The sequence below is a fragment of the Vicugna pacos genome, chromosome 25 (genome assembly GCF_048564905.1).
Source record: "Vicugna pacos chromosome 25, VicPac4, whole genome shotgun sequence".
NCBI lineage: Eukaryota > Metazoa > Chordata > Mammalia > Artiodactyla > Camelidae > Vicugna > Vicugna pacos.
In genome coordinates this window covers 15,504,331-15,516,825 of record NC_133011.1, presented here as the reverse complement: position 1 = coordinate 15,516,825, position 12,495 = coordinate 15,504,331, and the positions used below count along the sequence as shown (strand labels likewise).

At 39.6% G+C, this 12,495-nt stretch overlaps 1 protein-coding gene and 1 long non-coding RNA gene across 8 annotated transcripts in view; one reads left to right on the top strand and one right to left on the bottom strand.

Moving 5' to 3' along the window:
- The window catches only part of LOC140689269 (uncharacterized), a 159,416-nt gene that overhangs the window by 6,448 nt on the left and 140,473 nt on the right, over positions 1-12,495 (bottom strand). For 3 of the 4 annotated variants that reach the window (XR_012064153.1, XR_012064155.1, XR_012064156.1), the window contains one exon: positions 8,033-8,187. This is a non-coding gene — a long non-coding RNA (uncharacterized lncRNA). Of the gene's footprint in view, positions 1-7,897; positions 8,188-12,495 lie in introns of those variants that run through there. The other variant, XR_012064154.1, reaches the window with a different exon arrangement.
- Positions 1-12,495, top strand: part of RSPO2 (R-spondin 2) — a 148,431-nt gene that overhangs the window by 98,618 nt on the left and 37,318 nt on the right. The window lies entirely within an intron of this gene.

Here is a 12,495-nt window from a genome sequence, read left to right as displayed (position 1 = left end):
GGTGTTTATTGATCAGTGCTGTGAACCAATCATTGGTCTAGGTGTGATGTTGCTCAGAGTCCTTTCAGAGCTTTTTCTAGTGGGAAGAATGGCAATAAAGAAGTAAGTGCATGAGTGTATCCCTTCAGGAGGAGATGGGAGCTGTGTGAAGAAAAATAAAGTAAGATACGGAGCTAGTGAAAGACTGGGCTGGGAGTGTATTATTTTATGCGGCGTGTTCAGAGAAATTGAGAGAGTTAACAGAGATGTGAATGAAGGAGATCTTTTGAAGACCTAAGGGAGAGTTTTTTTTAGCTATTGACTCAGTGGCTATGTTTTGTGAATATCCTTGATTCTCCCATTACACGTCAGGGAAGGGGAAGGAACTGAGATCCAGGAGGCTCTGACTGGTCCATGGCAATAGAGCAAATTATCAGTGGTAGAGCCAAGAGTAGGACCGAGAGTCCTTGCCCAGGAAACTCAAGTTTTTTTTCCTGTGTTTTTTCCTTGTTCCTTATACTAAAAATCAAAGCCATGGTTGTCCAACATAGAAGTAGTTGACTTTAAACTGTTTCTCCCTCCACCCTGGTGCATCATTTTACTTTTTTTTTTTTTAACAAATATATATTTTTTAAACATGACAGTCTGCTGTCACCACCCCTCCCAACATCCTCCCATTTGAGATAGCTAGTGAAGAGTAATTCAAAGGTCATTTTATAAATGCCAAAGTGCGGAACCACTGGCTTCGTTTTGATTCAGCCACCCCTGCTATGGCCATCTTCTGTAATTTCAGTATCATTTGTTCTTAGTTTGTTGGGGAGAAAAGTGTGACTTTGAGGTTATTCTTTCCCTCCTTAGTCTTTGAAAGTTGCCCTGCAGCAGAGGCTGTCTGTTGAGCCACACCAATCACTTGTCGCTCCCCACAGCTCCAGGCCGGCACAGAAGCCCTGGGGGTCTGAGACCCTCCCCCACATCTGGTAGCTCTGGGCCTCAAAAGGCCTTTGTCTTTCTGACACACCTAAGCAATCAGACTGTTAAGGTAATTTAAGTGATGCTTTGACATATGCAGAGATAGCTTTCTTCCCTCTTGCTTAACTCACTGGCTGCCTTAACTCACTGAAATTGTTAGTAAAAATAAGGTGCAATTCTTTAAGACCTCGTATTTTCTCAGGACTGTGCTAAAAGTTAAAAACAAAAACTTCCACTCCTTATTTCAATTTGAAAATAACTTACACTTCATGCATGATATTACTTGACCAGTATTTACCTGTTTTTTAAGTGCCTTTTAACTTGATAGGATGCAAAAGAAAACATTATTCAGCAACCAACTTAGAACCAGAATCTCTGCAAACATCTACTTTTTAAAAAAGGCAGTAGTAATAGGACCTCTCTAATTTCGTTCTCTGTATATAAACTGACAGCAACATGTGGATTAGGTATTAGATTCTATAGCTAAAGATGGTTGTAGATTGTGATGGATTAAATCGAGAGCAGGAAATAAGCACATTTTCAGTAGGATAGGGTCAAGAAAATATGCTTCAGACATATGTTCTTTATTTCTCTACATTTTGTTTACATTTGAGTTGCAATTTATGTGGTCTGTTTTATACATGCCAACCTCAAGGGTAGTTTGGAAGAGAGAAGATGAGAGAAACTTCTTTTCTTTTGAAAAGTTCAGAGTTGTAAGGGATGTTAGATACTGAAATTTTTATATGAAGAAGAGAGCGTCTAAAAAAGGGGAATTCTTGTTGCCTCTCTGTTTGCTACGCTAGATGCTTTGTTTCTTGTAAAATCGGTGCTTTGTGTTAGTTACTTTAAGCAAATTGTAATGTTTCCCAGGTACTCTGGGCACAGGGCAGCAATGTTTATTTTATAGTGATTACAAACTGGGACAGTCGCTCATAAGCAGCCATATCTTGAATATAAATATATAATTATCACGTAAAATTGACATTTAACAAAGATCCACCTGCTCCCAGACGTTTCTCTCAGTAGCTAAAGTATCTGTAATGCCTGCTTCATCCGACTTCACAAGGAGCCTTTAGGCAATGTCTTGGGATGTCTCCCCTTCCTCACTGCCCCCACCCCGCCTTCCACTACTTAATTTTTTATTTGCTTGTTTCTGGGAAGGTGGATAGGGGATAACCACCAGCACCTGGCGGTGGTGGTAGTTTTTGATCTTGTATTGCTGTTTAGCAACGATTTTTGTCAGATTGACCATTTCTCCTATTTCAGAGGGTAAGGGTCTGAAGAAATGGAAGAGCAGAAAAGTCAGCCCTGATGTGCTGTGCACGGGAGATCATGAGAAGTCCAGAGAGGGAAAATGAAGTGCAGTCTCGGACTCAGACGGGAAATCCCAGGGCGTGCCAACACCCGTCGCGGGAGGCTGAGGGGGGGCATGTAAGGCAGCCTCCTCTCCCAGCTGCATTTTCAGCCTGCCCTGGTGCCAGGCTTGCCTGCCGAGGTGGGGTCAGGGGCCAGGCAGGGAGTGAGCCAGTGCAGAGCCCACACCTCTGTGACATTCTCTACAGCTTCCCATCTGGACTCTCTCGTAGCCCCATTTAATTATAGTCTGGAGCAACATGTACTAGCTTCTTTTATGGGTACTTGTAAAAAGGATTTCTCAACTACATATGCCACCAAAGGCCCGATGGTCTATGTGCAACAAGGCAAGGGCAGGAAAATTCCAAAGGAGACTTTCTTTTATAATTTTACACAGCAGTAAGCTACTCTGATCTTAATGTAGAATATATAAAACAACTTTTACAACACTCTAAAATAAAAACAACTTTAATAGGACACACATGGTGTCCATGGTAGTTTTTTTCCCCCTCCTCTTACACGGGACATTTTTTTTTCCTTATGAGATAAGGGAGTCTCAAGTATAAATCCCCTAATGGTTTCTTGGAACAACTTATTTTCCTCACCAGACACCTCACTGGGATCTTTGAACGGTGTTGATAAAAAGAGTGCAGGCGGTTTGCTCCTTGAGATTTCCTGCAAATACTCCGCCAGCTACTGGATTGACCTAGAGTTGGACTTGTGGATATCCTCCAGGATTAGGAGGCAGAAAGAAAACATTTTAATGGAAATAATGACACAGTTTTACTAAAATCCCAGCGTGATTCATGTTGTCATCGTACAGAAGTGGTTAAGACAATAAAATTACTGTGTGCAACACAGAGGGGCAGCAGGTTCAGGTGGCAAAGGTTATTACACTCTGAAAGTGTAAAGGCAGTAGATTTTGCTTGACAGTTGACCTGTTTATACAATATTCTGTGTGTCAGCATTATTTTCTTGTATTTGAGGACTTTGGAAACTAGAAGTAAAATATTTGAACTTGCATAGTCGAGAGACATTTAGTAATTGGTATTAATACCCCTATAGATCCTGCCTATTACTCAAAGGATTTAATGGTAATATAAAAAGATATTTGATAACATGCTAAACCAAAACAAATTTAAAAGATCAGAACTAAGAACTAGGAAAAAACTTAGAATAAGATCTCAGGACTGACAAGGAAAATAGACCCTATGAATACGTGTTGGTTGAAATAATTGAGCCAAAATTTGAGCTTGGATTTCCTACCAGGTGAAGGGAAAATGTGGATATGATTCTATCTTAACTTAAAATAAAAGATTACTTATAAAAAATATCAACTTAATAACAGCTTTTGGAGGGAAAGTCACCACACATGTGTGTATGTATATACACATAGCACATGTAAACCCATACATATACACACATGAACATGTGCACCTGCATGCATGTATATATGAATATATACGCATGTGTATGCATAGACACACACACACACACACATATATATGAATACTCCAATTTCAGACACATTTAAGTGTGTGCAAGGGGTGGGATCTACATTATAGAATTAAGGAAATTAATCTTAATTCTCACAGTAAAGGGAACATTCCAGTTCCATAGGAAGATAAACACTACACGTATTTCTCAAACAGGGAATCACACCCAGAGCAGTGAGTTGTGTGGTGGACAATGTCTTCAACAACATCCACATCACGAACATAAGTTTCTGGAAGGTAGATGGCAGCTGAGGAGTGTTTACCCCTCAATGGCAGCTGAAGATATGATAATGAAACGTCAGTCGATAGAGGAACAGGCAACGTGGAATCAGGACTTTTTGACTTACTGCTTATATTTGACTAGAATCATCCACTAGGTTCTTTTAGTGAATATGGAATCCATTTAGAACTTCACGGTATCTAGACAGTCCAGGAAACGTGCATTCGAATTGAGGGTCTGTTGCCCTTCGAACTAGTCAGTAAGTCAAGTGTCTTTCCTACATAGTGAGATGTTCTTAAATCAGAAGTTGCATATTTAGGTGTAGAGTTATTTCTGGTGATTGTCTCAGGCCCCAAAGTAATATTTCACATAATGTTTTGTGGTTTTTATTTCTTTTCTGAGGCTGACCTTCAATTAATTTAACCTGTAAAGGCTATTTGATAAGAGAGAACCATGTGGATTTTGAGTAAATGCTTACTGTGTTGAATTGACTTTATTAAAACACGTTATAAAGTGCCTTCTAATTTCTCTTTTGAATTGACTTCCCCAGTATAATTCAGGTATTAGCCATTGGAGCTGAGTTTCCAATGCAGTCTATGATTTTTTTCTATGTCTGTAGGTTCATCAAATCAATTATTTAAACATCTATTAATTTCTATGTTTGTGAGAAATGGGCAAATTGGAAGTGGGGAGTGATAGAAGCCAAAGTTTACAGTCTAGTTAGGGAAGAAGGAAATGCACATTATAAATTAACAAAAGAAGCAAAACTGAATTTGTAAATGTGGGTAAGTATTGTTACTATCCCTATAATTTCAGAGTCTGTATCCTTTCTTAGCTGTTGGGCCAGGGAACGCTTCCTGAAGAGCAAAACTTGCATTAGGAGAAGTGAGCGGAAAACACCATAAAAAATGGAGATCATTTGAGACAGAACATTGTGGGGAAAGATGCAGATGCCAAAGCATGCCTCTTACGTCCAAGGGAGAGTGAGCAGAAAGGCCTAGCTAAAGCTCGGACGTTGAGAACGGCAGTCACAGCAGCTCACGGCAAAAACAGAAGTCGCAAACTGATTGTGAAGCAAGTCTGTGGAAGGGACAGGGTTTTGAATTTTACCTTGTACACAGGGGAGAGTCACAGGGGACTTCTGAGCATGGAGGTGTTTTAGTAGAATGCTGATTGAAGATGGGGAGGGCACTGAGGTTGTGTTGGTAAGGTGTAAGGAAGAAGATAAACTGCGTATCTCGGATTTGGGGCAGAGCATTAAGCAGAGTCTGAGTTTGGGAGAATTACCAGAGAATACTTATGGGTTCTGATGTTTATGCATTTTTGTGCTTGCTTTTCTAAAGAGCGTAGGATTTTGCCTTGACTTGCAGTCCACTGTGACCCTTAGATCTTTTCCTGCCAAATTTCTAAGCCAAGTCATTCCCTAGTTTGTATTAGTGCAGTTTATTTTTTAAAATCTAGACACTTTTTGTGTTCACCCTAACTGAACTATGTTTGCTCTCTATTACTGCCATTTTCCATTTACCAAGACCCTTGGATGTATTATTCCCTATTTTCTAGCTTATGATGTTAACCTTCTAATGGGTTTCTCTTACCAGCCAGGTTGGAGTGCTCTGAAAATTTAGAGTACAGAAATTAAATATCATTCAGATCAAGGATGGAAATGTTCCTACAAGACCTGGTCTCGCCGTATAACCTAAGGTGGTTTACTAGCATGTCGTTTACTAGCAGCTGTCTGGAATGCTGGATTGAGAAGGATTCTGAGTTAAAGGCTGGGTTCAGGAGAAAACTGTATATTATCAATCTGTGGTGTTTGTGGCATGGGGTGGGAAACAATGCTCATGTATTTGTTCCCCCAATTCTTGTTCTCTAATCTTTGAACCCTCTAAGTTTGCAACACATACTTTCCTGTTTTTGACAAACAGTCCTCTAGCTTCTATTTGATTCCTTAAGTGATGATGAACGAATGTACCTTGGAAAAAACAGCATGGAAAAATAGTGGGTAAAGTTGTAAACTGGGCACATACTGGTCTTGACGATCACTTACTGGTTGAATGACATTTGTCAAATTAATTTCCCAAAGCATTTATGAAAAGGGGATAATATGTTGCAGGATTGTTGTGAGGAATAAATGAGCATATATGCAAGTAGGTGGATTTTTTTTATTCTTCTACATTCTGCTGTGTTTTCCATTCTCCCTATGGCTTACTCTTGCCTCTTCACTCTCTTTTGATTTCTGCCCACCTCGTGCTTCAGCTCTCATTCAGATGTGAATCATCTTCTATCGGAGCCCATTTCCCACAGATCTGGCTGGTGATGGGCATCTTCTGTCAACATCCCACCAGCATGTCAGACCAAGCATAGTTAGAACATACCTTGCTGTCCTTTCAAAAACTTATTTCTCTGGGGTTGACTGCTCTTTTTTATAAAGGCATCACTAGCGACCCAGTTACCCAGGATCCCAGCCCTACCTTTGAATCTCTTCCTCACATTCAGATAAATTAGGACTCAGACCTTTGCTCAACTACCTGAAAGGTATGCAAACTTGAGAAGTCTACTTTAATCTCTCTAAAGTTCAGCATCAGCGTCTATATTTGGAGGATAATAACAGATGCCTGCTCCATAGGATTGTTAAGAGGATTAAATAACATCATTCATACTCAGCCTTGCACAGAATCAAGGACCAGAAAATATCTTTTTAAAATAACTGCTCACTGAGTCCTGTTTCTCTGCTCTTCATTCATTTTTATTTCTGTTGTCTTTACTCAACTTGAAGACTTTATTCTCTTTACCTACAAGATTGTAATAGCCTTTGGTAGGCAGAGGGAGTGTAGGTTAATTTGCATCCCAGCTAACAGATGTGTCAGCATATCCAAAGTTAAACTCACCTCCCTTCACTTACAGAGTAATCTAGGTGGTAAAATTGAAACAGTAAGTCCTAGAAATGGCGCAGACGGCCATTGAGTGTAGTGCAGAGCAAGCCTCAGATGCTGAAAGGGATGAAGGTTGCAGTATGACTAGGAGAGGATACTGGTGGCTGAAGAGGTGATGCTTTCAGAATATAGACCTGGAGTCATGGGAGGGTTTGAAGAAGTGAAGATGAGTAGAGGGTGAAGGGAGAAGATCAAATCAGCAAAACTGAAACAATGAGATGTTCTACACTACCATATACGTAAACATGGAGACTCTACTTGGTATCATGCATGTGTCGGGAAGTAAAAGGGGAAAAATTGGGGCAAAAGGAGTTGAAATAAGGAGAACAAGTGAACTCAGCAAATACTTGAAAATCCATGAGTTAGTTACCAAATTGAGCCTCATGGATTAACCAGTGCCAGAAAAATTTGAGACTGAAGAATTTTCACAGGGAAGAGAAAGTCTCTGTTCATTGGTGGTGATTCACTTACAGACCTCAAGCTCAGATTTGTAGTTATTTAAAAAGAAGTTTAAGCGTTGGTATTGCATATGACACATAGTTTATAACAAGTGAACTAGCCACCAACGTGATGAGAAAGTAATGAGCATAGTTAGGGGAACGGGTACAGATGTATAGCAGGTATAGTAATGTGTGTCGCTGCCCTGTACCTAGAGACACTTCTGCTAAGGGAATTCAATTTCTTAACCCTATTATATATCAGTAATTTAATCTTGAGGAGAGTAGGGTCCATAGAAGGGAAGAAAGCTCAAGACCAGATCCAGGTGAAACTAGATTCTACACAGGATCTCATGGTATATAGGGGAGTTTCACGGCTCCTGGGGAGATCCAGCAGGGAAGGATCTGGCCTCTCACCCTGGTTGGATGAGAGTAGCTTTATCTTTTTCTGTGCTATGTTTTGGGGTTTCTGCATGAGTTTTCCTTTGAAAATAAGAGCATGTCTTCCTCTAAAGCAAAACTTTTAACTTGCATTTATTTACATCCCTTTCTTTATGTGTTAGAAGGTACAAAGAGGCTGAGTGAATTTCCCTTGGTAATGATGGATGATAAAGGCAAAGCTTGGTTCTTGCTTAGACATCATACCTGGAGATCTTGCTTCCATAATAGCCTCTTACTGTTCAAGCCAGAGTAATCCCTGGGAACTCCTCAGAGGTACTGCAACTAGGATTTTCATCTTCTTGTGTATACATCCTCCGGAGTGACTGGTCTTGTTTTTGCAATGTTTCCTCCGAGTAGTGCTGTGAAAAATAGCATGGACTGATTCAATAATGTTTCTACTTTTTATGGTAGACTCTGCAAGATTCTATGCTGGACCAACTGAAAAAAAAAAAACAACCCAAGCTTCCCTTTAACTAGTTCAGCTTTTCATTCAGGTAAACACATTGTATACAGTTAAATACAGTATGAGGTGGACAAGCATGTGATGTGCTCCAAACACAACTTCGTCTCATGTTGAGCTTCCTCTTTAACATTCTTATGCAGTAGGTATTGCCTTCCCTTGTTACTAGGAGAAAGCAGGTCTTACATATTTTCTGCTCACTTTTTGGGGCAGAAAATTTGGGGGCAGAAACCTTTTCAGTCATTGGTGTCATCTTAACTTAGTTATTAGAATGTCTAGTCCAAGATAATAACCTAAAACTAGAAATTTGAATTGGTAATAAGTCTTTGATGACTGATTATCTTGGACTCATACATGGAAATGTTCAACAGACGTTGGCTGATATGAAAAGTCTATTTTCAAAAATACCTACATGTAGAAAAATCTATTTTCCAAACTACTCCCTTCTTAAATTCTAAAGGAAATGAACCTCTGATGAAATGAAATGGTAAAAAGCAACTGAATGCTCATCCCTGGAAGGTATGTATGGTGTAGACTCCCATTCCTTTCTTCCTCTCTTTTCATCTTATGTCAAAACCTTAGAAGGAAACCATGTGCATGTCTCGCATGTGTGCAAAATTTCTTGTAGTAGTCTTGTATTTTCATGTTGAGAGTGGTATTGCTAACTTGAGTAGTTTAAAATAATTTCTGCTTCAAATGTCAAGTGTCTGTTGCATTTCAGATCTTCCTCTATTTGGTGTAATTGTCAACTCTGAGTGCACAGACCGACCTAATACAATCATCAGTTATGCTTTGAATTAAGAGTTATTTGGCTGACTTCTGCAGCACTGTTTGAAACAGGGCACTCTTGCTGTTACCAGTTTGCTTCTACTTTATCAGAAACATGAGACCTGTGTATCCCAAGAACCACTATGTGAAATTCTCCACCAGGTGGATGATGTGAGCATATCTAGTTGCAAAACTATAACATCAGTAGTAGCCTAATTTGAACCATTCCTTTTATAATAGTTTACATTTATTAAGAACTTGCTTAAAGGAGTTCAAACAAGGGTGGTGACCTCTTAAGCAACCATATTTTAAAACTTTTTTTTAACCATGCAGCCCTCAAATTGTTCATCTTTTATGCAACTTTTAGTACTTGGTAATAAATGATCCCATAATCAGTACTGTGCAATGAATGCATAATTAAAGATGATTGAAAAGTCAGAATATGGGGTCATTTATTGTACACATGCAGAAGTGTGTGGGGTGAGGATGAGAATAAGTGGTTTCGGCCCTGCACGTAGGGAAATGTTCAGCGTTGTGCTCGGCCTTTTGTTTGACAGTTGTCACATTGTTTTCATTGTCTCTCCATTTTGTTTATTTCCCTGCTTCTTCAGCAGCCTGATGAAATCTCATCAGCTAACTGGGATTGAATTTTGATGAGTGCCAAGTTGCTTTGATGAAATCTAGTGTAATTATCTTAAACTCGACTTTATTTGGCTTTAATGGTAGCATTTTCCATATTGAGAAAATTAGTGTGTTTGTCCGTCAGTGGAGATAGGAGCCCAGTAAGAAACAAAGACAGCTCAAATACAAAAAGCAACTACAACTGAAGTTCATTTTATACTTTTGTTTCAGAACTAGCTGTCCATACATTTGAACTTTAGAAAAAAGTTTTAGCATCTGTTCCTTTTAATAACAATAAAATCAGAATTAGCTGTTAGCCAGAACCACCCTCACCCATGGACTAGAGAAAGGATATATATAGTTCTCCTGTTGTTGGGGGGTTGGGGGTAAAGCTTTGGTGTCCCATTATCTGGATTTTCCTAAGGGGGACAAAAAGGTTTTAGTATTTTAAATATAAGACATTATTTTATTTTGTCAACAAAGGAAACAATTGATCTTTTAAATTGTACTTCCTGGTGTTATTTTAGGCTGCAAAACCAGTGCTGTAAAGGAGTCAAAAGACTCCTAAATTTAAATTTAAATATCTGATACTTAGGATGTGGGGGAAGTTTAACTTGCGGAATTCTTATGTAATTAAATTAGGTAATGACGCAGTTGTATCGCTTAGGAGGTCATTATGATGCCAGAATTTCAAGAGGCTGGACCATTAGGTCATGGTGCTGCAGTAGGGTTTTCAGAGTGTTAGCACAGGCTGATGCAGGACATTTAGCTGTTCAGCCAGTACATTTTTCCCCCTTAACATAGGACACCAGCAACCTTCTGCTGTCCCCAGGGCTTCTAAATCTAATGTGTGCTGGATCTGGAATGGGAAGGGAGCCTGCTTTTATTCTGTAACCATGGACAACCCAGCCACCCTCAAGGGTTCTCGAGGAGACTGAGGCTGTTCTTCAGACCCTTGGAGATTCTTTTCTACTTATCTCAGTTTTCTGGTTTGAGTCGATTCCTTACAGTTACTATAGAATTTTGACTTGCAGAGTCTGGCGGAGAACATCCCCACCCTAAAACTCTTACAGATGGTGGCAGTTTAATTGAAGGCAGATTATTGGTGCCAGGTAATAGAAGGCAGGTCTGTGGCCCTGAAGGAAGGTTATATATGTTACATTTCTTCAAGATCATGTGTTTTTGTGCCTTTGCATAACCTTCTTCGGATGTATTTCCTTCTCCATGTTTTTTCATTGGTCACTTTTCAGTGGGCATATCCTACCTGATTTATTAAATGCCAACTACAAAGAGTTCACTTAGTTTTACCACCTTGTTTATAGAGTGTCCAGTCAGGGCCCACTTCAGAATTATAGCATTACTGGGTTCTGCTAACTGTGAAACCAGGCACCTTTCTATGTGAGAACAGAATGGAGATCAGCACAATGCCGACTCCTCACTGGCTGAGTTTACTCGTGGTCTGACTGATGCCCATTCCAAAGGAAGTGAGCATTTATCAGAATGGTGTCTTCTGGTGGTGTAAATTTCATGGCATTCAGTATTTTAAGTAATCTGGGAACTATCTGGCAAGAGTCATTGGAATGGCTTTTATAGAAGCAGCTCCACAAAACCCAAAATAAACCGTGGTCCACATTGCGCACAGTGCAGAAGTTGCCTCTGCACAAACAACTTCAGGATCCACTCCTCGTTACAGTGAGCTCTTTGCGCTCACTTACAGAGCTGTTGTAGCTATCGTCATAGTCTAGACTGGGGCCTGGTGTGGCTGTCTTATCCCCAGGTGCCTAGACTTTCCTGCAGTTTGACTTAGAGTAAAGCTACCACAGAAGATAATCTCTGATGAAGAATGCGAGAGAGTGAATTCTAACAGCTCTGTGCTCAGCCTCTGTTTTGGGTTCTGGCTGTGATCTATGCCACAGCCCTAGGTGAGGCTCACAGTTAGTCCAGGGACTGGATACAATTCCTGTCTTCTTGGTATAAGGATTTCCTGATCCACAGGCTTGAGAGAAATTGATAAAATGTGCATTTTTCTGGTAAGATGCATGGTTTCTCGTTACAATAGGTATTGTATAGACCATGAGGTATGTTGATGAAATGATTCAATGTTTGAACAGCGTGAAAGCTGCTACAACTGAAATTAAAGCAAGAACCAAATGCTGAAGGTGGGGAACAGGCACCTGTTAATGTTAATACCAATTGCTTGAAGTTCATAAAGGAGGCATATTAAGCCTTTTTTTTTTAAACTTTATCAGAAGGGAGGTGTGATTGGTGTTTTCCTCAATGGCTAAAACAGTTGAGTGTATTTGATTCTTTCTCATCCATTTATTAGTTAAAATTTTTCAAATTGCTTTTTCTATATGACTTTTCTTTCAAAATTGTGCTTACGTTTTTTAGATTTTCCAGGTTCTTTTAAGATTTATTTTTATTTTTAAAACTATGATTAAAAAAAAAATCCATACTTAAGGTGTACAAGTCCTTTCTTCTTCGATATCCTGACTCTCCATTGCTTGCTAGACCCAACTTCTGGAAGGGCCTTGTTGAGGCAGGTCTTAAATGGCCTTGGGCCAAGAGGCTATGAGCAAAAACATGCATACGCAGACACGGGGAGCTGAAGCTTCTCAAAGAGAAACAGACCATCTGACTTTTTAATTAGAAAAACGTTCAAGTCTACCCCTCAGTATCATCTCTTGGGACTCCCAAACCAGAATCTAGGATATCTTTACTAGTGTTTTTCTTTTTTAAAACATGTAATAAAAATGTAGAACCATAGCCAGGGGAGAGATGAAGGGTAAGGGGGTGTGTCTCAAGGGACTGATAACAG